The sequence below is a fragment of the Protopterus annectens genome, chromosome 14.part0, assembly GCF_019279795.1.
Source record: "Protopterus annectens isolate FY-2018-M chromosome 14.part0, PAN1.0, whole genome shotgun sequence".
Lineage (NCBI taxonomy): Eukaryota > Metazoa > Chordata > Ceratodontiformes > Protopteridae > Protopterus > Protopterus annectens.
In genome coordinates, this window is record NC_056748.1 from 55,395,815 (window position 1) to 55,416,625 (window position 20,811).

Here is a 20,811-nt window from a genome sequence, read left to right on the forward strand (position 1 = left end):
CTTAACTGATCATTGGTGAAAATGTTAAACAAAAGGGGTCCCAAGATGGAGCCTTGGAGAACACCAGTGGAGATGGGAAGGAAAGGTGAGGAGGATGAGAGCCATTTGACAGATTGTTCCCTACCAGATAGGTAACTATTAAACCAGGCAAGTGCGGAGGGGGATAGGTGGAGATTAGTGATCAGCAGTATGGTTTCATGCCAGGAAAGAGCACTACAGATGCAATTTTTGCTCTGAGAGTTTTGATGGAGCAGTACAGAGAAGGTCAGAAGGAGTTGCATTGTGTCTTTGTGGACTTAGATAAAGCATATGACAGGGTGCCTAGAGAGGAGTTGTGGCATTGTATGAGGAAGTCGGGAGTGTCAGAGAAGTATGTAATAGTGGTACAGGATATGTACGAGGGTAGTGTGACAGTGGTGAGGTCTCCAGTGGGAGTGACAGATCCGTTTAAGGTGGAGGTAGGATTACATCAAGGATCAGCTCTGAGCCCTTTCTTATCTGCAATGGTGATGGACAGGTTGACAGACGAGATCAGACAGGAGTCCTCGTGGACTATGCTGTTTGCAGATGACATTGTGAACTTTAGTGAGAGTAGGGAACAGGTGGAGAAGACCCTGGAGAGGTGGGGATATGCTCTAGAGAGAAGAGGAATGAAGGTCAGCAGGACTAAGACAGAATATACATGTGTGAATGAGAGGGAGGATAGAGGAATGGTGAAGATGCAGGGAGTAGAGGTGGCAAAGGTGGATGAGTTTAAATACATGGAATCAACAGTTCAGAGTAATGGTGAGTGTGTAAGAGAGGCGATGAAGAGAGTAAAGGCAGGATGGAGTGGGTGGAGAAGAGTGTCAGGAGTGATTTGTGACAGACGAGTACCAGCAAGAGTGAAAGGGAAGGTCTACAAGAGGGTAGTGAGACCAGCTATGTTACATGGGTTGGAGACAGTGGCATTGACAAAAAGGCAGGAGTCAGAGCTGAACGTGGCAGAGTTAAAGATGTTAAGATTTGCACTGGGTGTGATGAGGGTCAACAGGATTAGGAATAAGTACATTAGCGGGTCAGCCCAGGTTGGAAGGTTTGGAGGCAAAGCCAGAGAGGCAAGATTACATTGGTTTGGACATGTGCTGAGGAGGGATGCTGGGTATATTGGGAAAAGGATGCTAAGGATGGAGCTACCAGGTAACAGGAAAAGAGGAAGGCCTAAGATAAGGTTTATGGATGTGGTGAGAGAGGACATGCAGGTGGTTGGTGTGACAGAGCCAGATGCAGAGGACAGGAAGAAATGGAAACAGATGATTCACCATGGTGACCCCTAATGAGAGCGGCCGAAAGAAGAATGACACCTAAGAGTTTTGTGCTTGATTCAACTTCGAAAGGAGTGTTATTGAGAGACAGTTTAGAGAAAGTGGGTTTAAGGTGGCTAATATTTTTAGGTAGGAAGAGTAGGAGTTTTGTTTTTTTGGAGGGAGGTTCAGAATAAGCGAGTTATTATAGAGCCTAGGGATTGGTTTTAATAAAAGTTCTGGCTGGCTTTTCATGGTTTATTTATTACAGAGCCAGGTTTCAACTGAGTTAAAGGATACCCGAGTGATAGAGATGAGTTCAGAGTGAATGTCAGCGATGGTGATGACTGTGGAGTCATCTGCATATTGTACCAGGGATGACTGGGGGCAGGAAGTATAGGGTAGATTAGTGAAGATATTAAAATGTAGTGGACCAAGAATAGAGCCTTGGGGGGGCACCCATTTTAACTGGGAGAGGAGGGGAGAGAGGAGAAAGCCATCTCACTGATTGCATGCTATCAGTGAGGTAGCTGGAAAACCTGGCAACAGTAGAAGTAGAGGTTAATGTTAGTCAGTTTGGTTAGTAGAAGTAAATGAGACACAGTGTCAAAAGCTTTTGAAAGGTCTAAGAAAAGGCAAGAAACGAGTTTGTTATTATCTCTGGCCAGAGAAATAGTGTTAAGTAAGGATATGAGGGCAGTAGTAGTGCTACGTTTGGGGTTAAAGCTGTGTTGTGTGGATAGGAGCAGGTTTTCCTGTAGCAGGTTTTGCATAACTTGCTTATGTATGCATTTTTCCAGTACTTGTGGGAGTGGTGGGAGGATAGCGATGGGTTTAAATCTAGTGAGTTCAGTGGATTTAACTCATTTATGTAAAGGTAGAGCATAGAATTCTTTCCAGATAGAAGGCACTTTTCACTCAGAGATAGAGCGATTAATCAAGATAGATAAACAGTGTAAGAAACTTCTCTGTGTGGAAGATTTTCAGTCCATATATTTCTAGTTAATCACTGTATATTAATCAGATCAGACAATAGTAGTAGAAGTAGCAAACTTAAACTAGTCTTAAGTCAAAACAAAACAAAACAAAACAAAAAGTAATAATAGAAAATATATAATTGTACAGCATTACTAAGTATTTGAAAATAATCCAAGCAAGGCAGGCAGTCTGTTTCCAGTCGAAAATCCTTTATTAAGTCCTTTATTAAGGACACAGACTACTAGCAGAGCACGTGAGTCAGCTGCTAACTGCAGGAAATAAGAACGAATATTGTTAGCAGATGTACAACAGGGTTTTAATTTGGAGAGTAGAGATTTAATGTAGCTAGTAGGAACAGATCTAAGGGAAAAAGTATTAGAAGAGTTTAAAGTAGGAGGGGTTGAGAGGAGTTAGTAGTCCAGATGATTTTAGAGTTGGTAGCATTAGTAGAAGAAGGGTCAGAGGTAATCATCTTAGATATGGATTCTATAAAATAGGTGTTGATGGCAGCCGTTTCTTCAGGTGTCTTGCCAGGACAGGGATTGGGAGAAGAAGAGTTCCTAGGATGCAATATTTGGTTAATTGAGTTACAACATTTTTGGGGATTTGATCTTTGTGCTGTAGGAGGGTTAAAGTAGAAATCTTAGTAGTGTGTTTTTTTGTCAGATTTCTGAGTTCTTTATATTTGTGCAGATCAGTGGGGAATTTAGTTTTTACCCATGTTTTCCACATCTTATTTCTAAATTTCATTAGCATGTGAGTAGCATTTGTTAGCCATGGGGATATGTTTAATTTTATACGGACTGTGGGAGAGGTGCAAGGCTGTTAATAATATTAAGGAAGATAGAGTTGAATGAGTAGACTGCTTCATCGAGGGGGAGTTGGGTTAGATGAGTCCAATTAATTCTAGAGAGAAGGACTTTAAAAGTCTCTGGGCAGAAGTTATTTACTTTGTGACGGGTTATGTATTTGTGCAGCCTAGAGAAGTGCGGAGTGAATCTAAGAACTTTTATAGGGAAGTAGTCACTTAGGGAGTTGGGTAGGTTTCAGGGTTATAATATTTGGAGGGATCAGAGACTAGTATCCAGTCTATAAGAGTGCTAGGGTTTCATGAGTTGTTGATATGGGTTGGTTCAGAGATGACTCATGTAGGTTAATGCATGAGGTACAGTTAGGAGAGCAGAGAGTTAGCCAGTTAATATTTACATCCCCTAGGAGGATGGTTTCATTGGGAATGTGCTGTGAGAGGTATGAGAGAATATTTTCCAATACAGGTATATTGTCCCCTGGAGGAATGTAAGTGGCTGCTACAGTGATAGTAATAAAGTTATTGAGTTTGAAGTTGGCTGTCAGAATTTCAGCTGGAGGAAAGGATGGGATAGATTTGTTAGGACATGTAAGAGTAAGTTGGTTGGAGTAGACTATAGCAACTCCATCCCCTTTTTTCTTTTGGCAATCTAGATGAAGGATATTATAATGAGGAGGGAGAATATGTTTATCAGGGTTTCTAGGTTTCAGCCAGGTTTTTGTTAGGGTGATTATATCTGGACTGTGGTTGGCAATCTAGGCATGTTATTCACTAACTTTGTTTAGTACACTTCTAATATTCATTGAGTAGAATTAGATATGTTTATTAGGGTATGTAGGGTGTCCTATATTAGGAGTAGTAGCATTATTGGTAGGGGAGTTAGGGATGGAACCTGGATTTGGATGAATGTCACATGATAGGAGTAAGGCATGTAGCAGGAAGTAAAGTTTGTGTTTATATGAGCAATAGAAGCGGTATTTAGTTTTGCTTTTAGAATAACCCAGGGAGGACGTTTGATCTTAGGTAGAGGGGTATGCAAAGGAAAAATTGATGACCAGATAGCAAAAGACTGCTGTGGAGCTGAGCAGCCTTTTTCTTGACTATCTGTGGGATCTTTGTGTACTGGAGTTAAGTGGTTGTTATAGGAGGTAAGACCGAAAAGGAGAGGTAAGGGAGGCAGGTAGAGACTAGTATAGGTTGAGAAAGTCATGTTTGAGTGGAAAGAAGAAGGTTTTATAGAGTGGAGTAATTGGTGATAGAGTCTTAAGGAAGGAGTCGTTTCAGAACTGTAAGAGAGTGAGAGGAGATTGGGAGTAGTTAGCAGGAGGGGGACTGATATAGGCGGGGAGCAATAGGAAGCTATAGGAGTCTAATTTCCTGAGTCTTTGAGTGGGGGGGGGGTTAGGATTTTGCTAGAAGACAGGAAGGGGTGGTCTGGAGATGTGGGAGTTCCTGAGAGGATAGCTATAAAGGAAATGATATCGGGGATGGGTGGGTGGGAATGGGGGTGTGTAGGGGAGCAGGTTGAACCTGAGAACAGTCATATAGCCTAGTCTGACAACAAACAATCAGCAACATGGGCTTAGAGTGTTTCATGAGCTCAGGTAAGCCAACTATGAGGATAGAATTTGAGTGATATGGCAATACAGCAGACCGTTACTGGGAGGAAGTAGGGTAGCAGTAGTACGTTGACTTATATATGCATTAAACACCTTGGAGAGTGATTTTAAAGGTTTCTCTGATTACTTTACAAAAAGAGATCACAGTTTACAGGGAGAACAAGAGGTAGTGGGAAGTAGGAAACCAGAGACATTCCAGTGAAGAGATATGAGGCCAGTGGAGTGGAGCAGCAGCTATGCTCAGTAAAAGTAAAGTTTATTGATTAACATAACATACAGCAGTTGTTTAGTTATTCCACGGCAGTGTGAAGCCTGGGCTTGAGGCTTTTCCTGGGCAGTTTTTGAAGCAGACACCAGGGCTTTAAACTGTTATAACCCATGTAAAAAGGATATATATATATATATATATATATATATATATATATATATATATGTATATATATATATATATATATATATATATATATATATATATATATATATAGAGAGAGAAGAGACATTAAAAGTTAAATAGAGACACCAGTGAGACAGACAAGAGAAAGATTGTTCATAGGATAGAGCGAGTAAAACGATAAAGTCGGGGATGGAAGAGAAACAAGAAACAGAAGAAGAGGTATGACTGAGCGTTACTAGAAGGTAAGAGAGATATAGAACCTTAGAGGAGAAAGATGAGGGAGGAGAGTGGGTATGAGAGTAGCAATTCACTTCTAAGTTAATTTACATAGTTTAAAAGACAATTTAGGATATTAGTTAAATGACCCTAATTTAGGAAGCAAGAATTTTGAAAATATGAATGTCTTAGAGTGAGAATATTTCTTTCTGGTGTGGAGATTATCTCATTGACTGCTAATTAATTTTTGCATCTTTATTAGCCGGGTCTGTATTATAAGGACGAATGTTTACTTACCCGAATGTCTAAATGTTGACATGTCTTTTTTGAACCGCGAAAACATCGATTGTCCAGAAGTGCGAAAGCAAAAACGTTGAATCATCATGGTTGGCCCTTCTGCGGTATTGCTTTGTTAGGTAAGTGTGCGATAGTTATGGACCTTAGGTTTAGGGTGCGGGTTAAGGTAAGTGCATAGATGCTAATGTATGTTAGATTTAGTGTAGGGTTAGAAGTAAGGTTTTGTTAAGTGTATGTGTGTGGATTATTTAGTTTGTTTGGTTTAGCTTTTTACGGTAAGTGTACGATAGTTACTGACCTTATGGTTAGGTTGTGGGTTAAGTTAAGTGCATACATGGTGGTATATGTAAGATTTAGTGTAGGGTTAGAAGTAGGCTTTAATTTAGGGTTAGAAGTAGGGTTTTGGTTAGTGTATGTATGTAAGTAGTATGTAGCGGGCAGTGGGGTAGGCAAGTATGACAGCTCGACTTTTCGAATTTTGCGGTTTAGGGTGTTCGGTGTATATGCAGTTCGCGGAATATGTGTCGACGCTTAGGTATTCGTGTAAGTAAACGTTCGTGACCTTTATTAGCCCTGACAGTGATAAACTCCAATCCACTTATGAAAAGAAATGGTAATGGGTCCTGTGGAATGCAGTCCATTCAGTTTTAATACGCTTAATATTCCAGAGCTTCAGTTACTGACCTTTTAAATGCATTTGCAATTACAACAAGATGCTCCTAAAGGAGGAAAGGTAGTTTAATTAATAATATTAATAGTATAATAGTATTTGATGCTTATAAAGGACAACAACATTTACTAGACAGCCTCGCTTTACTATAAACTCATGTGTCCCAAAAATGTGCATCTCCTGCCACCTTGCCACCCTTTTCTCTTCCTAATATAATGCTGGAAGCTATCAGTCTCAAAGGCAACTGCAACTGTCAGAAAGTAACATGCTACAAATGCTCTGTTAAAGTGTATGGGAATGAAGGAGCTTTTATATTATTCATTCCAGTCTTCATTAACTTTTGATGGCTGGAAATTCAAAGCAAACTGGAAATTATAGGATCACAGAATCATAGGAAATACAAGGCAAGTTAGACTTGTCACCATTTACTCCCTGCCAGTTCACACCCTTAGGCAGTGCCTCCTTCTTCAAGCAGGGTTAAGCCAATCAAGTCAGATGAATTTGTGAATTCCCATCCAGTCATCCAGGTCCCATCTGACAGAAGATAATGTATTACACTGCTTAATTTGCATGTGTATGTTTCTGAGGTGAGGAAAGCACTGTATAATGAATCACTCTCTCCATTCTGTCTTATTTATCTGCTGGTTAACATTTAAATCTGGCTCTGGTGTTTGTGGGGATATAAGAGATCCAGGACCATTAGATCCCTAATGGCATGGAAATCAAGGCATAGAGCCCCACTCGGGAGTCTGTACGATACTGAATAAAGGACAGTGTCTTAGTCTGTACGATGCTGAATAAAGGACAGTGTTTTTAAACCAATGATCTTCTTAGTTAAGAACCTTGGGGTCTTTCTAGTTGTTTGATATGTCGACTGGTGTACATCCCAAAGAGGGTATTGCATGTAATAACTCATCTAATCAATATCTAAGGGAACAATGAGCTCTTTAAATCTGGTTGAGATTCCTTTGATAATTAGCTGCACTAAACAAGACTTTCTCACTAATATTGTGAAATGATGATCAAAGGAGAAAGAACTATTAACCCAAGTTCCAGGGTTGATAGGTATATCCCAGGTGTATGACCCCTAGGGCTTTTATAAGCCAAGCTGCACAACCCAGTTGAGTCCTTTGTATCTTGGGTATTTATATTAGGAGTGGGTATGTTAGTTTGGACATAACCTCTGTCCATCAGAAACGTGAGGGCCAGAACTGTGCTGAATTTCTGATTTCTCATCCATTGGTCATGGTTATGCTTGAACAGGGTCAGGGAGTGAGGGACTCTGCTTCACAAGGTCTTTAATAACATTCTCATCTTGTCTATGCTGTATGCTGGGGGAGCAGTTGTCTACCAAATATGATAATATCACACTCTATAGCATCTAATTTGATCTCATTTTTAGTACACCTGAAATGTACTAGTGTAAGTTTTTGCTGCAGAGCTGGGCATTATAAGGGGACCTGACAAAGACTCCCAGTTTACAGTCATCTGCAAACTTGGGTGGCTAGAGGTCTTGGCTGATGGTCTGGAGATCAAAAAAGTAAATGACAAACAAAAGAGGACCCAGCACTGAGCCATTGTGGGACACCACTACTCAACCTCCATGCTCTCTGATGAAACAGATGCTACCCTCATCATGTGGTTATTTCTTTTAGCCAGTTTGATATTTACCTTACCACATAGGATCTGTTTATAATGCATTAAAATTACTAGCAATGCAAGCATGGACGGTGGGTATCAAATACCTTGGCCAGGTCAAGGTATGCTGTGTGGACAGCAAGACTGCTGGGCAAGTTATAATATGTTCCGTGGTTTTGCAAATAAGACCCATCAGGCTAATGGGCATAAAATTCCTGGGGTCAGTGGTGGGGCCACCCATGTGGAGTGACATCACAGCTGCTGTGGGCTAAACGTTAAGGACAAAGTCAATGGTTAGATTCAGGACTTATTTAGTACTGTTTATTAAGCAGATAGGTGTATTATCATGTCCCGTGGGTGAAGTATTTTTAGTCTTGAAGAGTACTATCAGTGCATGTCCTTTACTAATGATGGGGGAGTCTGAGAAATTCACAAGTACATAGGATTTGGATAGTCATCTCTGATTAAAAATTTGCAATGAATTTATTTACCAGTTAGTAGTGTCTTCTTGATCAGAGTAGGTCGTACAATTATGGATAAGTTCAGAACAAAGCTGGGTGTTACATAGCTCAAGAAGCATTTATAATATTCATTTATCTTCAGAAGCTAACATAAGTCTATGGGCTACCTTAGCAGACCTGACAACATTTTTCAAGTTTTTAGTCAGTTTTCTAATGCTATCTTTGCTATTATTTTGATCTGCTGGATATTTTTTTATTTTATTATAGAATTTATTTATGTTAGTGGGCCACCAGGGTAGATTGTTTTTAAATTTCTTTATATTTACAACAGGTTGGAACTGCAAATTCCATACATTTATCTAAGTGGGCTTAAAACTCCTTTGTGACGCTACCTGTCATCGCAATGTCTAGGACAATGCTACCATATGTCACAGAATATGATGAGTATATGATTAGTATTTTGAAATCCTTGAACTGAGATTAGTATTTTGAAATCCTTGAATTCTGAGATATCGGCATCAGTGAGTTTACAGATTTTGAAGGTGAAGGTCGCTGGTTTATGATTCAACTTAACTGGTGAAGGAGATACCAGATGAATAGTACATGAAGAAGATATGTTTGTAAGGACTGGATCATAAATATTATGTCATCTACAGGGTTTATTAACAATCTGATCCAAAGAATTATTGTTTATTATATCAAAGAACTTTTGGGCATATCCTGCATTGGAAATATTGGTGCTCCAGTTTATAGAAGGGTTAGTTAAAGTCTCCCAGTATAATGGAGTTCTTGTTTATTCAATGTTATTCAAGAACAGTTAGGAATCTTACACGATTTTCAGCAGGCATAGAGGGTGTTCTGTAACAGGATATAAACTGATTGAGGATTTCATTTACTGTGATCTTGAGGTCAATAAACTTTGTTCCTGGGTCCATAGGAATCTGCCTAGACATGGCAGTTACCACTGGGTCTGAAAGCATAGAAGGCATAAGATGTAGGTATGGAGGGATTACATTCGGAACACTGGATGCAAGATAATTTAACTCTTGGTGACTTTTTGTTGATGGTGTGCCTACAGGAGATGTGGTGTTAGATTTTCACTGAGGCGTAGCCTTCATGGGTCCTCGTAGGCTTTGGTGATGATTTTTTACAGCCTCATCAGAAGGCATTTTAGAGTGGAATAGTATAGAGTGTGGTGGTTGTGTGTATTGCTCATGGTCTTTAATTTTTTTATGAGAATGAGTCCTCCATATCTGGTAAATGTTTGCAACTCTCACAAATAGAATTCTTGCACTGAGTAAGAATTTGTTAATCTGTGAGAATAAGGCAACTATCCTGCCTAAGGATATAGAATGTTAAGAGGCTGTCAACAGAAGGGAAGCAAGTTGAGTGGCCTTTCATCTTTGTCCAGAGATTTTGAGAATCAGGATTAAACTGACTACCCCACGTAGTAAATGATATAGCTAATGGGTTATACTGCGGAGGAATGGAGCAACACAGATTTTCTTGTGGAGCACTTAAACTGAGTCATTATATGAACTTCCCGAGATAAATTTGGTCTAGTTGGCAGAGGTACACTGCCTGTTATTATAAGAACTAAATGAGGTAAATTAGGTTGGATTGGGAAGGGTACACTGCCTGACTAAATAAGTAAAATAAAGTAATTTGAGTAAAGTTTCAGTTGTGACAATGGACAGTGCAGTGTTTCTAAGGTATTCTAGAGTGAGAGCTACGTGAAACAACTTCGAGTTGTAGGCAACATGGAGCAGCTACAAGTTACTTAGGGCAATGTAGAGCAGCTGTGGTTTGCAAAAGACATGCTGCACACTTCATTCAATATTTAGCAGGCATTCATGTTTACATGGGTATCTTTACAATAACAGTGTGTATCTTTTATTTATTTAATGGCATTTGATTACTGGGAAATTCCAACTGGGTAGAAGCCTATTTTCAGTGGAGGCCTGGGTAGAAAAGCTCCAATGTATTACAAAACATTTTAAGAACAATAATTTTACAATCTTTAAAAATAATACAAAAAATAAAAATAGTTTAAATAATTATACCAAATTAGACATAATACGAAAACATTGGTTAAGAACAGACACAATTATATGACAATGATTTAATAGTCAAGAGAAATTTTTGCCAGTTTATAGAGAAATTAAAGGTAAGTTAGTATAATACAAACAGGAATTTCAATACAAAGAGAGAAAGCAGGCTTATGGCATGTTTATAAAGAAAGCCCAGGCAGAGAAATTCAGGTTCCTATTATGAAATTGAAGAGGCTGAACATCGAACGGCTTTAACATTGGAAATGCCGTTCAACGTTATGCTTTTTGTGAGATCGCAGTACAGTGAAGAGCAGAATATTTGCCCTTTACTCACTGTAGTGTGATCTCAGAGTTGGAATATATAATTAGCAGGGATGTGGGGGGTACAGCCATAGGCATCGGAAGCTGTTAAAGACTAGGGGGCAGAGGGTGACAGGGGCACTTAGTGAACTAAAAAGGGTATTTTTTTATAACTATTTGCTACCACAACATAGGTTCACTTGGAGGACATTTTAAGCTTAGCCAATTTCCTTTTGGTGCTTGAATTAACATTTTCTGATTGGTCTTAGCTATCCCCATGGCTGAGAATTGTATATTAGCCTTAGTGAGAAGAACTGTGATCATACCATAGATAATTTGAGGGGGCCATGTAAGGGATGCAGCATTTAGGAACTGCCTCTATCCATTAGTGGCATGAGGGGAAATCCTGGAGTACATTTTCTATTACCCATCCTTAGATCAAAGTTGCATTTGTATATGGATGGATGAGCTTTGCTTTATTTTTATGGGTAGTCTGTTCCGGAATAGTGGTAGCCTCTGTGATATATATCCATCTCTCCACAACATTCATTTTAGATAACTGGACTGAGTATTTCTGATGCCATTTGACTTTGCTGATGTTCAGTAGGTCCATCTGTATTATATCAGAGGATGTTTTGTATGCCAGACATGCCACCTCTAAGCACTCTGTAGGATACTGAGTATAGTAATAAATCTTTGAGGTGGTCCATGCAAGACCTGTTGTTTAGGACTTGTATCCTTTTAGTAAGGATGTCTGAAGGTATTCCAATTGTTGCACGGGGCTGGACACATACATGCCAAAGTGGGCATTATACAAAATGATTGACATAATGAGAGCTTTGTAAAGGGGGACAACAACATCTCTAGAGCTAGTCAAAATCAATCTGTTTATAAGCTGTGCAATATAGAAAGGCTTTCTTATGAATCTGGGCACATGTTGGTCAAATGTTAGGTCACTGTACACACAAGTTCCCAAATGCCAAACAATTGGATCAGTTCTCAGAGGGCATTGTCATGATTTTGACACCAGTTATTATTTGGGACAAACCTTTCTGCATGATGGTTAAGTCATTTGGGGATTCAGTAACTTCTCCTAGCTTGCAGTCATCTCAGACTTAGCTGGCCAAAGCTCTTTGGTATTTCCTTTTACTTTTGAGATGTATATGCCAAACAGAAAAAGTCTCAGCACCGAACATGGGGGGACTCCATTGGTGACTGGTCTCTTCCCCTGTTTTGATCTCCTGCATCCTGTGAGCCAAGTTGGCAATGCAGCTGGTGATGTAAGTGTTTGTTCCTACATTATTCATCTTTTGTACTACACCTGAGTAGGGGATTGTGTCAAAAGGCTTGGCCAGGTCAAGGTAATGTGGTGTGAACTGTTTTACCTTCATCCATTGCTTTGGTAACAAGAATAAAGCTTAAAATTTGCCCATGATTTTGAGCCTTTCACACTTTCCTCTGGGCTGTTTTCAAACACATTTTTAGGCCATGCATACATGTATGCATTCCTTGATTCACCTTCTGATTGTATTAAATTATATTCCTTATATAATACAGCACCAGCTGTTAGAATGTGTTTTAAATCTGTAGTTTTGAACAGTCTTCCAGTAAGCAATGAAGCAAAATGCATGCACCAATAATGACAAAACTGCCCTATTCAGAACATTTCCATGATAACAGTCTACTTCCACACACAATTGCATTTTAAATTTGTTTGAACATTTTTCCAGTAGGCAATGAAGCAAAATGCATGCACCAATAATGACAAAACTGCCCTATTCAGAACATTTCCATGATAACAGTCTACTTCTACACACAGTATATAAACACAGAATCACAGTAGTGTAAGCCATAGGCATGTTGTACAGCTTCTTGAACTAATTTTCAATTGGGGGGCAAAAGGCCAAAAAACAGGGACCCATTTTAAACATTGCTTGTATAACTTTGGAAAGTTGCTTGCATAAAATGTGTTACCACCATGCATTTCACTGCCAAGTCTTGGACCCAGAACCCTGTGCATTACAGTCAGATCAACATACCACTAAGCTAAACCAGCAGTTTCTTGAAAGACAGGAAGACAAACTTAAATTTCTGTCATATAATTTAGTGAAGACAGTTCTCACTTCTCACCATAGCTGTTAACCTCTTGGCACAAAAATACAGAACAAAGCCAATAATGGGGGAATACACCCCCAAAATAGGAACACATTTCAAATACTGAGTATATAACCTTAGAAAATTGCTAGAATAAAAGGTTTTGTTTTACTACTCCTGAAAACCAGAGGAACAGAACAAAAATGTGAGGCATAAATTCAGAAGTGATGGTGGCTAGGGAATTTAGGCTCTTTTTAACTTTACCCAAGGTATAGGGAATTTAGGCTCTTTTTAACTGTACCCAAGGTACAGGGTTTGGGCCTGAGTAACTCTAACCACCAGATGTATCCCATTGGGGGCATTCACACACACACACACACACACACACACACACACACACACACACACACACACACACACACACACACGCACGCGCACACACACACACACACACACACACACACACACACACACACACACACACACCAGCATACTCACTCTGAAAATAATATACGTCCGTGGTACGTCTCCCAGTAAATCCCAACAGCTAGTCCAGACTCCGTCCTCAGTCCTCCGAGTAAATAAGCAGCAACTTTCACCCAGACAGCTTCCAAAAATAAATCCTACTTAGATTCTGAGTAAACCAGCAGCAGCTAAATAAAACCATCCATTCACGCTCGCAAAAACACTTAAAACCAATTGGAAATATGTGTGCCATGAGCTCAACTCTGACAGGCTGGTAGCCCTGATGAGCTGACGTCATCGCGCACATGATGACGTCAGCTAAAGGGCGAAAAACAAAAATAATTCAAAAATAAAGAAGTCATTCGGGACAGTTGGGAGGTATGGATGATCTGCAAAAGTGTGTGTGGGGGGCTCCCCTCCCCCCTCGCTCTATGGTTCCGGCATCCATAGGTACAGCCCCCCACAATAGTGACTTTGAGGTCCGGCATTTTCGGCCTTTAAGCTGTTTGATGTTCAGTGTCTTCAGTGTTGTAATATAGACCCAAGAAATTCATAGAAGTAAGGAAGTGAGTGAAAAACGGAGAGTAAAGAGATATAAAACATAAATAGGTATTTGTTCACATTTAGGGATTTATTAAGGATTTATATTAGTCTGCATATTAACTAACTTGTGTTGTTTCAAGTAAATTCTTCAGAATGTAACGGATGAGATCTTACTGAACTTAGAACTTATATTCCATATACGCTGGGCTATAAATGAGAAGAAGCTTAACGCACATAGAACCTGAGCAAGATGAAGGAAAGATGCTACTAGTCACAACCACCTTTTCAACGTGGAGTCCATGAATCTGTAAATGAATCACTTTTGTTTGCATATGATATTAACAACATTGTTCAGCAGATTATCTTCACAGGAAGCCAATTATTTAATTCAGTACATTTGTACAATTCAAGTTAAAAAGAGAGTTTTTTTTGTTTAAAAAGAATGGTTATAGGCTCGGGGAAAAATAAGTCATATGCCATATCCAGTCTTACTTCCTGCTGATTACCAATTTGTGATGATTGTTTTGCATGAGTCAGGCTCAGCTGAAAATGATTGATTGGGTTTACTTTGAAGTAAAAAAAAGTTAAATGAGTCATGTTTACCTTTTATAGTATGCTTGATCAGAACATTTAACGGATTGTAGCATTAATACTGCAACTTTACCCCCATACCTCCTACATGCACTTACAGTAGTGTTTAGGTTCCACCATCTGGAAAACAGAGACAATGTATTTTCTTTTTCTCCAAGGTAACTCAAACTGAGAGGCGGTATATTTAGGAAGTGGGGGTGTGGGTGTAGAGCCCCATATCAGGAAGTAGCTTTAAACACCATTATATCTGCTTTAGAAAAGTGGAGGTGAAGTGGGAAGGTAGGATTATGGGGTTGGTAGATTCAGCATCTGAAAGTTATGTTTTGGTCCTTTAGAGCAGATGTTACTTATTCTGATGGTCCTGTGATTGCTGATTATGATAGTCTGATGATTAGCAGTAACTTCCAGATGTGGAGTTTGCTCAGGGCACCTTTTTTCATTGCTGTATGAATGCTAACCCAGAGGCTTTAACGCTTAATATCATTTGCATACTTATTTACTTTGTGTACTATAACTGGCTCATGGAGAGAGACATATATACACACACACACACACACACACACACACACACACACATATATATATATATATATATATATATATATATATATATGGGTTCACTATATAATTTCGAAATACTAAAATCACAAATTTCAGTATTTCGAAATTATAATATCGAGAACCCGGAATCCTGAAAATAAAAAAAACGCGAAATTCAAACACGCACCTACACTACACAAACACATAACATCCCCCCACAACCACACACATAAATTTAAACTATGTATATGCAGGGGGGCAATCCCACCTGCACTCCCCATGTGGGGGGCTGTGCCCCCCACACCTCCCCTTCTTGTATATTCTAACTCCAAGATCACACAACCAGCCACACAAGTGCAAGTCACACACACACACACACACACACACACACACACACACACACACACACACACACACACACACACACACACACACACACACACACACACACACACACACACACAATCACACGCACACGCATTTTACACTCCCTCGCACACACACTAACGCACTTACATCCCAAACAACCCACGCACATACACAAAACACCACACCACTCACTCTCCAAAACAACAGAAACACTAATTCAAAGTCTCCGTACTTCGACACTTTGAATTTCCTACTTCTGCTGCTTCGGGATTCTAGGTTCTCAGTATTATAATTTCAAAATACTGAAATTCGTGATTTTAGTATTTCGAAATTATATAGTGAACCCATATATATATATATATATATATATATATATATATATATATATATATATATATATATATATGTAGATGCAGGGCAATGGAGAAACTCAACTATTGCAACTCAAGGTACCTTAGACATGCATCTGATTGTTTGCATGGCTATCATCTTAGATATGCATCTGATTCTTTGTGTGGCCATCATCTTAGATATGCATCTGATTCTTTGTGTGGCCATCATCTTAGACACACATCTGATTCTTTGTGTAGCTATCATGTTAGATACACATCTGATTCTTTGCATGGCTATCATCTTAGATATGCATCTGATTCTTTGTGTGGCTATCATCTTAGATATGCATCTGATTTTTTGTGTAGCCATCAGCTTAGATATGTATCTAATTCTTTGCATGGCCATCATCTTAGATACGTATCTGATTCTTTGTGTGGCCATCATCTTAGATATGCATCTGATTCTTTGTGTGGCCATCATCTTAGATACATATCTGATTCTTTGTGTGGCCATCATCTTAGACATGTATCTGATTCTTTGTGTGACCATCATCTTAGAAACACATCTGATTCTTTGTGTGGCCATCATCTTAAACACACATCTGATTCTTCATGTGGCCATCATCTTAGAAACGCATCTGATTCTTTGTGTGGCCATCATCTTAGATATGTATCTGATTCTTTGTGTGGCCATCATCTTAGATATGCATCTGATTCTTTGTTTAGCCATCATCTTAGATATGGATCTGATTCTTTGCATGGCCATCATCTTAGACACACATTTGATTCTTTGTGTAGCCATCATCTTAGATACACATCTGATTCTTTGTGTGGCCATCATCTTAGATATGCATCTGATTCTTTGTGTGGCCATCATCATAGACACGCATCTGATTTTTTGCATGGCCATCATCTTAGACACGCATCTGATTCTTTGCATGGGTATCATCTTAGATATGCATCTGATTTGTTGTGTAGCCATCATCTTAGATAAGCATCTGATTCCTTGTGTAGCCATCATCTTAGGCACGCATTTGATTCTTTGCATGGCTATCATCTTAGATACACATTCGATTCTTTGTGTAGCCATCACCTTAGATACACATCTGATTCTCTGTGTGGCCATCAACTTAGATATGCATCTGATTCTTTGTGTGGCCATCATCTTAGATATGGATCAGATTCTTTGTGTAGTGATCATCTTAGATATGCATCTGATTCTTTGTGTGGCCATCATCTTAGATATGCATCTGATTCTTTGTGTGGCCATCATCTTAGACACACATTCGATTCTTTGTGTAGCCATCACCTTAGATACACATCTGATTCTCTGTGTGGCCATCAACTTAGATATGCATCTGATTCTTTGTGTGGCCATCATCTTAGACAAGCATATGATTCTTTGATTGGCCATTATCTTAGATACGCATCTGATTCTTTGTGTGGCCATCATCTTAGATATGCATCTGATTCTTTTATGGCCATCATCTTAGATATGCATCTGATTCTTTGTGTGGCCATCATCTTAGATACGTATCTGATTCTTTGTGTGGCCATCATCTTAGAAATGTGTCTGACTGTGTGGCCATCATCTTAGATACATATCTGATTCTTTGTGTGGCCATCATCTTAGAAATGTATCTGATTCTTTGTGTGGCCATCATCTTAGATACGTGTCTGATTCCTTGCATAGCCATCATCTTAGATATGCATCTGATTCTTTGTTTAGCCATCATCTTAGATATGCATCTGATTCTTTGTGTGGCCATCGTCTTAGACACACATTTGATTCTTTGCATGGCTATCATCTTAGCTATGCATCTGATTATTTGTGTAGCCATCATCTTAGATATGCATCTGATTCTTTGTGTGGCCATCACCTTAGGCACACATTTGATTCTTTGCATGGCTATCATCTTAGATACACATCTGATTCTTTGTGTAGCCATCATCTTAGATATGCATCTGATTCTTTGTGTGGCCATCATCTTAGGCACACATCTGATTCTTTGCATGGCTATCATCTTAGATACACATTTGATTCTTTGTGTGGCCATCATCTTAGATATGCATCTGATTCTTTGTGTGGCCATCATCTTAGACACGCATCTGATTCTTTGCATGGCTATCATCTTAGATATGCATCTGATTCTTTGCTTGGCCAACATGTATAACGCCACTTGTCTAGAGCTAAATATTTGATTATGTGCATGCATGCATACTGAGATTATTAGCTCTTCCTGGAATGATTACCCTTTTATTTTAACCTCAACATCAGCATCAATTTCTAACAATAAAGATAGTTTAGCTGCACAATTTAACTCTTTCTTTACAAATGCTATACGTTCTATTACTAATAATTATTGGAATGAACCTCCTACCTTCCCAAGTATAGACAGCGATGAAACTGATGAAATGTGTCCAAACTAATACCATAAAAAACTAGTCTCAAAATTAAGCCCACATCTTTTGCAGCCAGTAATCTGCCCTCTGAATTCATAAGACTAGCAGCAGGTGTTATTTCCTATCCAGTCTCAATCTTCATCAAATGGACTATATCTGAACAATATGGCCCAAAAGTCTGGAAAATATCCTACCTAATCGGATTGCATTAAAGTGGTAATTCTATTGAATTCTCAAATTATAGACCTATTGCCATCTTATAACCCCTCTCTAAGCTCTTAGAAAAATGCATACATATGCAACTTCTCAACTATGTCTTATCTAATAACCTCCTTTCTAGTACACAACATGGATTTTGACCCAGTCATAGTACTACAACTGCCCTACTCAGCTTTATCAACACTATCAACTAACATAGAAACAATGGCAATCGAGTATCCCTCACATTCTTGGACCTATCCAAAATATTTGATACTATTTCTCATCAGAAATTGCTTGGACTTTCCACCATAAAACTTAGTCATACATCTCTAGCATGGTTCCTGAGCTGCCTAACTAACCGGCAACAAGCTGTCAAATGGCAACATGTCTCTTCCCTTTTACCTGCCTTCATGGGGGGTTCCCCAAGGATCCATTCTAGGCCCCCTACGTTTTAGTACATTCACTGATATGCTTTACACAGCAACCTTGCTAGCCTCCATTGTCCAATACACTGCTGACTGCACTGTCATTTGTGCCACACCTACTCTAAATGAACTTAGCACTAGGACACAGCAGTCCTTCCTGTCAGTGGAAGCCTGGTTATCAGACTTACAACTAATCCTGAATCCATCCAAAACTGAACTCACACTCTTTCACCCTGGTAAGTCACGTGACTTCACAACCAAATATACTCATCCATTAATACCACAATTTCTACTGTTGGCCAAACAAAACATCTTGAAGTATTAATATACAATAACCTGAAATTTAATATACATCTGTTCCATGCCATCAAAAAGACACACATAAATCTAGACACCCTTTATAGACTTAAGCCCTTCCTCACCAGTGCCGCAAAGCAAACAATCGCCAGAACACACTCACTCTCCATCCTACTATACACCTCCCCTACCCTCACTAACATAAAGAAAACTGATTTGGCCAAACTAGAAGCCTGCTACAATAACATTTCTAAATTTACCACCAACTCCCCTCACAGGTCTCACCTCTGCTCTGCCCTACAACAACTAAATTAGCTAGAATTACCCCATTACCTGTCTCATTACCACTCACACACTAATCCACCAGTCAGATAAAACTCCTGCCTTCATCTCTTGCTCCTACCCCATACCAACGCTTGTGTCCTCAGATCCTCAGACAAACCTGTAATTTGTGTATCTAAATCCAACAATGACACTGGTGACTCCATGTGCTCTACCAACATCTCTAAAATTTGGAATACTATTACACATCTGATATCAGCTACCACCAACCTATCTCAATATGAAAGCCTGCTTAAGCACTACCTCACTAACAAATGACTGTGCCCATTCAGTACTCCAGACTAATCTCTTCCTCCCATCACCAATATCCAACTGCATTACCTAACAGCCTAACTCCATCAACCATAACAAAATGTTACACACTTCCATAACTAAATGTATAGGTTCATAGGTTCGTAGGTTCATACACACATAAATTAATATTACTCCTCCCCATCCCCCTATTATAACCAGTGTCACTTCCTCCTCTCCCCCTACCACTCTGATTATCCCTAATATTCTCACTCTACCTCTGCCTTTCTCCACTAACATTACAACACCTATCCTCCTTCCTTATATTCCTCATACCTCATTCCGTCCTGCCACTTCTAACTTCTACTGTCTCCTCATAGGACATGGACAAAGTAAACACTATATCTGAATGGTGGCTATATATAACTACTGCAAAAGTCACATACTGTTGATTGTAAATAATTATACAGCACTATGTTGAAACTTCTGTGCTGAAACTTTGGCTTGTAATCAGCTATATCTTTTACTGAACACAAATTATGTCATTTCCTACTCAGTGTGATCCAAAGTAACCAATGGACAGTGCAATGGTGCAACGGTAGAGTTGTGGCCTCACAGCAAGAGGTTTTCTGGTTCGATTCTCGGCTGGGGTTCCTTCTATGCGGAGTCTGCATGTCCTCCCTGTGTTCGTGTGGGTTTCCTCCGGGTGCTCAAGTTTCCTCCCACATTACAAAGACACGCATCTGGAGCCTTTCTCCCTGGGCCTCTGCTGAAAACTGGCTTTGTTCCAAGTCGGACTTTCCCGGTTAACAAATGTAAAATAAAATAAAATAAAAATTATTTACATTTTTCAATTATCTAATGTGAGCGTAATTGTGTGTATCCATCTACTGAGCTGTGTGCAATTGTATGTCATTTGTCTATGGAGGTTTTCTCCTCTGGTCTCCTCTGAAAATGGGCAATGTCCCAGTCAGACACTCCCAGTAAACAAATGATATATAAATAAATAAAATAAATTGTATTCAGTGGCCATAGTAATACAAGAACATATATAGGAACAGCACTAGGCAAGTGATCCCAGGAACCATAACATGCCTACCAGTATACCCCTTTAAGTAGTCATACTTAAAAGTTTTTTCTGCCCTTCACAATCAATTAATTGTGTTCACATTCCAAATCAAGCATGGCTGTGCAGGACAACCTGGTGTGAATTTGTGTCACACTATTCAATCATCTACACCTGCCTTAGTAATATTTTGTTTG

The 20,811-nt window shown here is 39.3% G+C and overlaps 1 protein-coding gene across 1 annotated transcript in view; it reads left to right on the forward strand.

The window, feature by feature from the left end:
• PLEKHS1 (pleckstrin homology domain containing S1) overlaps nucleotides 1-20,811 on the forward strand; it is a 452,990-nt gene that overhangs the window by 40,120 nt on the left and 392,059 nt on the right. The window lies entirely within an intron of this gene.